The sequence below is a fragment of the Bubalus bubalis genome, chromosome 14, assembly GCF_019923935.1.
Source record: "Bubalus bubalis isolate 160015118507 breed Murrah chromosome 14, NDDB_SH_1, whole genome shotgun sequence".
Taxonomy (NCBI): Eukaryota; Metazoa; Chordata; class Mammalia; order Artiodactyla; family Bovidae; genus Bubalus; species Bubalus bubalis.
In genome coordinates, this window is record NC_059170.1 from 64,260,003 (window position 1) to 64,266,002 (window position 6,000).

The following is a 6,000-nucleotide window of genomic DNA, read 5'->3' on the forward strand; positions in this document are numbered from 1 at the left end:
GGGGCAGGAGCAGCAGGGCGCCCCTGGACGTTGCGGGTCAGGCCCGAAGGGGCCGAGGAGAGGGGCTGGGGTTGGGGACGCATCCCGGAGCCGGGCGAGGGTCGGCAGTGTCGCTGCCACGTAGAGCCGAGTCAGTAGACTCACGCGGACTAGGCTGTGCTGCAGCCCCGCCCGGCCTCCCTGCCCCGTATCGGGGCGCGCGGCTGGGCGCCTGGCGAGCCCGGGTGTGCGCCGCGCGCCGCGGGCTCCATTGTTGCCGAAGATCTGGTGTCCTCTCCTCCCGGCCAGAGGGGACGCCGGAGGGTGGAAGGTGGTGAGCCTTCCAGCTAGGGGGCAGTCGTCGCCCGACCCCGCCCAGCCGCCTCATTCGGAGCCCAGGTGCTCGGGGTTTGGAAATGAGGGGTCCAGCGGTCGGGGCTCCTGTGCATTACCGGGGAGCAGGGACAGTGGCGGGGGCGGGGTGTTGCTTTTGGCCGGGCTCTCACGGTGCCCGCTCCGGCTACAGGCCGTTGTCACGCCGGCCCACACCCGCCTCCCACGGCAGCGAGTCCTCAGTGGGCTCTGGATGCCCCCCAGTTCGGTCCCCGAAGGGTTTTCCGGGAACTGCTGCAGAAAGCCTCTGCAGATAGGAATAGCAAGGACATTTCAGGGAGCAAACAGGTTTTGGCTGCGGATCAGGCCCTTGAGAAGGTAAATGCCCAGGGCCCCCTCCGAAGGAGTTCGTGGGGAAGGTGAAAAGGTCAGCCGCCTTCTGGGAACGGCGTTTCTGCACACACCCGAAAGCAGGGCCTTATTCCTACCTGGCGCAAAGAGCTGGCAAAAGAGATTTAGGAATGTTGGCAGGAAGACTCTGGTCAAAGGTTTTGGCGGAAGAACTAGGGGCGGGACGCGAGAGAGGCGGCCCAGCGCGCGCGGGCCCGGGCTAGGGCTCCGCTCTAGCGGGTGGCGGCTGGGCGCGGTGACGTGCCCCGGCTGGGGTACAGACGATCCCCACGCGCGGTGCAAAGCTGCACCTCCGGCTTGCGGGCCCGCGCCGGGGGAGTCCCCGCCTCCAAGCTGGAGACCGGCCTCCTGGGCGCACGAGTCGTCATCCCCCCCGCCCCCCACCTTCCCCGCCGCCCGGGCCCGAGCGCTTATTCGCCCTAGCTGGTTTCCTACTTCCCCGCTATCCCACCCCGGACTCTGGGTGGGAAGGTGGCACTGTGAGGCCGAGAGTTAAACGCCTGGGCGGGGCGGAAGAGACAGTGGCGGGGTGAGACCGGGCGCCAGGCGCGCCCGCGCAGACCCCGGGGAGCCATCGCTGCGGAGGGAAGCCCGGGCGCTTTGGCTACCGCGGGCACGCGACGCCTCCTCCCCGCTTTCCTCTCAGTCCCAGGCGCACCCCCGGCAGTGGCAATCCCCGGCTGCTCGGGGCGAGCGGCATCGTCAGATTTGGGGTAACCCCGGGCGACCTCAGCCCGAGGTTCGGAGGGAGAGGCGCCTCTCCAAAACTGGCAGGTTGACAGAGAAGTGGAACCGCGCGGCGCAGCGCCGGGGCGTCCTGGAGTCACAGCTGCCTGCCTCCTTCCTAGTGGGACCCGCGCGGCCCCGCGCGCTCCCGGGACCGGGTTGCTGTCTGTGCCTCCGCGGGGTGAGCGAGGGGGCACTCGCGGAGACTTGAGCCGTGTTGTTTTTAGAAAACTGCCGCCAATCTCTCTTCCCTTTTCCCTGCTGAGTGTGCATTTCCCAGTCTGAACCCACCAAGCTAACAAAGCCACCAGATCCTGCGCTCCAAGAGGCACTGCCCCCGCCCCGCCACCTCGCCCCCTTCCTCCCATCCGCCTTTCCCGGGGAAGGGTCGGCACGCAGAAAACGCCTTTCTTGCTCTTCAGCTGAGCATTTTGCCAGCCTTTCTCCAACCAACTAATAAGACACGCAGTTGGTACTCTGGGGGAAATATCATATTTAAGTTCTGCCTCTGATTTTTCTGATCTCAGCTCATCTGAGACTTTTCTCTAACTCCGGAGTTTCCACATGCATTTCTGGGTAATGGGGGCCCTACCGTACTGAATGACAACTGGCTGCTAGTGGGCAGGTACGGAGCAAATTGTCCTTGCTAACAACCTCTTTCCTCAGCTGGTGGAGTCCACTAAGTGTCAAAGAGGGTCAGTTTTAGATTTGTGCTGTTCCCTCTGCAAGGAGACAGACCGACCTTTACGTGAGGTAAGTGATAGACAGGAAGAATTTGGCAGTATTCCTAGGCTGATTCTATTTTGTCTTGCGAGCACACATCATTCTTTCAGTCATCGCAAGTTCTCAGACTATGTAGGATCCGATTCGACTGAAGGGAAGATCCACCACCACACTCCCTGAGTGCAAGGCAGAGGCCCTGGATGGACAACACCCAGCTTCAGTAACTCCCATGAGGGGGTTACTGCAGGAAGAAAGCCCTTCACTTCTGCCTCCTAAGCCAGACTGGAACAGAGGTCCATCATTTAAGGATAGACTGGGTGGTAAATGTATGGTTTCTTTCATCAAGTGCTCATCAATTTGTCCTAAGTAGGTGAGATCCATTGCTCCCAGAAGGCCATTTGAGCTACTAATGTCCTCAAAGTATTTTAGGTTGGTGCAAATGCAGATTGGTATTTCAGAACTGCATCACATCTAATTGCTGCAGGAGGGCATGGCAACCCACTCCAGTATTCTTGCTTGGAGAACCCCATGGACAGAGGAGCCTGGAGGGCTCCATGTCCATAGGGTTGGACATGCCTGAAGGTACTTAGTACACAGGTACATAAAGTCTAGTCAAGTTTTTTAAAGCATACACATCAGCTTATTTCAGAAAAGCAACCACAAAACATAGTTTTAGTAGGAGCTAACCTACATTTGAAATGTAAGAATGAAAGACATGAAATAGAAAAGCTTAAAAATTGAAATTTAGATTAAGTGCCCACTATTTAAAATAATTACATTAAAAATGGCACGGTTGTTAATGACTATGTCATTCAAGGGATGCCCTTTTGGACCTCATGTAGAGCTGTCTCCATTTGGATTAACAGAGGAAAGAAGAAAATAAACTAATGAACTTTTCCCTTCTGATCCTTCATTTTGGGCCTTTTAAAAACCTTGAAAATGCTTCAAATATTGGAGAAAAGACTACTATCAAAGTTTTAAAACAAAGTTACAATATAAAGTATCTATAATACAGTGTGTACAAATGCAGGAAGACAATACTAAAGTTTGAATCATGTGAGTAGATTCAAAGCATTTGTTGGTGTCAGATATTAGGGCAGAATTTGAAAACTATTTTTTGTTTGAAAAGATAATCTTAGATTATTCTGCCTTCACTGATTACTTTTCATTATAAAAATTAAATATTAATAATCCATAGAAATACTCATCAAATCAATTAAGACACCATTAGAGAGAACATAGTCAACATTTCAAAAGAACTATTTTTAAGTAGAACAATCTATAAAGCATTATTTGAACATCAAATAAGGGAAAGCTATCTCTTAAAAGTTAATCATAGTGAACTAAAATTCTGAAGAATTAAAAAAATTAGTAAAACCTAAATTAAAACTATCAACTAAAGGCCAAAAATAATTCTAGAGAATTTTGAAAATTAGTAAAAAATAATTTTAAAACTATCAACCAAAGGTCAGAAAAACCCTCCAAAAAACATCTCACAGTTAAGAACTATAGAATTTATCCTAACAGAATATTATTTCATTTTGTATTGTTAGTAGATGGCTCTAGCTATTTACATGAGAATGATGCACCCTTATGGCAGAAAGTGAAGAGGAACTAAAAAAAGCCTCTTGATGAAAGTGAAAGTGGAGAGTGAAAAAGTTGGCTTAAAGCTCAACATTCAGAAAACGAAGATCATGGCATCCGGCCCCATCACTTCATGGGAAATAGATGGGGAAACAGTGTCAGACTTTATTTTTTGGGGCTCCAAAATCACTGCAGATGGTGACTGCAGCCATGAAATTAAAAGACGCTTACTCCTTGGAAGGAAAGTTATGACCAACCTAGATAGCATATTCAAAAGCAGAGACATTACTTTGCCAACAAAGGTCCGTCTAGTCAAGGCTATGGTTTTTCCAGTGGTCACATATGGATGTGAGAGTTGGACTGTGAAGAAAGCTGAGTGCCGAAGAATTGATGCTTTTGAACTGTGGTGTTGGAAGACTCTTGAGAGCCCCTTGGACTGCAAGGAGATCCAACCAGTCCATTCTGAAGGAGATCAGCCCTGGGATTTCTTTGGAAGGAATGATGCTAAAGCTGAAACTCCAGTACTTTGGCCACCTCATGCGAAGATTTGACTCATTGGAAAAGACTCTGATGCTGGGAGGGATTGGGGGCAGGAGGAGAAGGGGACGACAGAGGATGAGATGGCTGGATGGCATCACTGACTCGTTGGACGTGAGTCTGAGTGAACTCTGGGAGTTGGTGATGGACAGGGAGGCCTGGAGTGCTATGATTCATGGAGTCGCAAAGAGTCGGACACGACTGAGCGACTGAACTGAACTGAACTGATGCAGTTGTAAATGGAATTATTTTCTTAATTTCTCTTTCTGATAGTTTATTACTAGTTTACACAAACACAACAGATTTTTATATATTGATTTTGTAGTTTACAACTTCATTCTGAAACTGAAACTCCAATATTTTGGTGACCTGATGCCAAGAACTGACTCATTTGAAAAGACCCTGATGCTGGGAAAGATTGAAGGTGGGAGGAGAAAGGGACAACAGAGGATGAGATGGTTGGATGGCATCACCAACTCAATGGACATGAGTTTGAGTAAACTCTGGGAGTTGGTGATGGACAGGGAGGCCTGATGTGCTGCAGTCCATGGGGTCGCAAAGAATCGGACACGACTGAACTGAACAGTTTTTTGATGGAGTCCTTAGGGTTTTCTATCATATCATCTGCAGATAGTGACAGTTTTACTTCTTTTCTGTTTGAATGTCTTTAATTTATTTATTTTTCCTTGCCTAATTGTTCTGACTAGGCCTTGCAATATGATGTTGACCAAAAGTGGAAAGGGTGGGCATCCTTGTCTTGTTCCTGATCCTACAGGAAAATCTTTCAGCTTTTCCCTGTTACATATGATCTTAACACTAGATTTGTGATATATGGCTTTGTTATATTGAGGTATGTACCATCTATACCCAATTTGTTGAGTGTTTATATACCATAAATGGATGTTGAATTTTTGTCAAATGCTTTTTCTGAATCTATTGAAATTATCATATGATTTTTATCCTTCATTTTGTTAATGTAGTGTATCACACCAACTAATTTGCAGATGTTGAACCATCCTTGCATCCCAAGTAAATCCTATTTGATCATGGTGTATATTCTTTTAATGTACTGTTGACTTCAGTTTTAATAATATTTTGTTGAGAATTTTTGTATCTGTGCTCATCAAGGATATTGGCCTGTAATTTTCTTTTCCTGTGGCATCTTTGTCTGGTTTGGGTTTTGAACATTCTTAAACATTTTGCTGATGGGTCGACTCTAGTATTGGGAGACAATGTTGAAAATAAGGCACAGGAAAGCTAATAAGTGTATAAATTGCCTGACAAGGCAGAAGGGGATATAATCTGGATTTCAGAAAGACAATTTACTCTAGATTGAATGGGGGACAGCTCCTTTGTTATAACTGTAGGAAAAGAGGAGCTGATGAGTATAATTGCAAGCAGGTTTGTCATTCTGTAGAATAAGTGGACAGTATTTTCTTTTTCATTATCCCCTGCCTTCTATAGCAAGAGACAGAGGGGTACTTAAAGTCTCCAAAGAGCAGTGAAATTGGAGTGAAGACCAGACTGACTAGAGAAGCTGTTGCTGCTATTGCTGTGGTTTTGATAATTTTTTGATTAAAATAATTTGAGAATTTGAGCTAGGAAAACACTTTCCTAGAAAAATTGGCTAGGCTTTCATAAAATTCACAAAAATATGCTAACTCCTACTGAAGTAATAATAGCACATGAAAGGTATTATTTCAACTT

At 47.7% G+C, this 6,000-nt stretch overlaps 1 protein-coding gene across 2 annotated transcripts in view; it reads right to left on the reverse strand.

Annotated features, from left to right (window-relative positions):
• NRP1 (neuropilin 1) overlaps nucleotides 1-964 on the reverse strand; it is a 148,936-nt gene extending 147,972 nt beyond the window's left edge. The window contains exon 1 of one of the 2 annotated variants that reach the window (XM_006063206.4): nucleotides 801-964. The gene's annotated coding sequence lies outside the window, so the exon portion shown is untranslated. Of the gene's footprint in view, nucleotides 1-144; nucleotides 274-800 lie in introns of those variants that run through there. The other variant, XM_025264450.3, reaches the window with a different exon arrangement.
• Nucleotides 965-6,000: the final 5,036 nt, after the last annotated feature.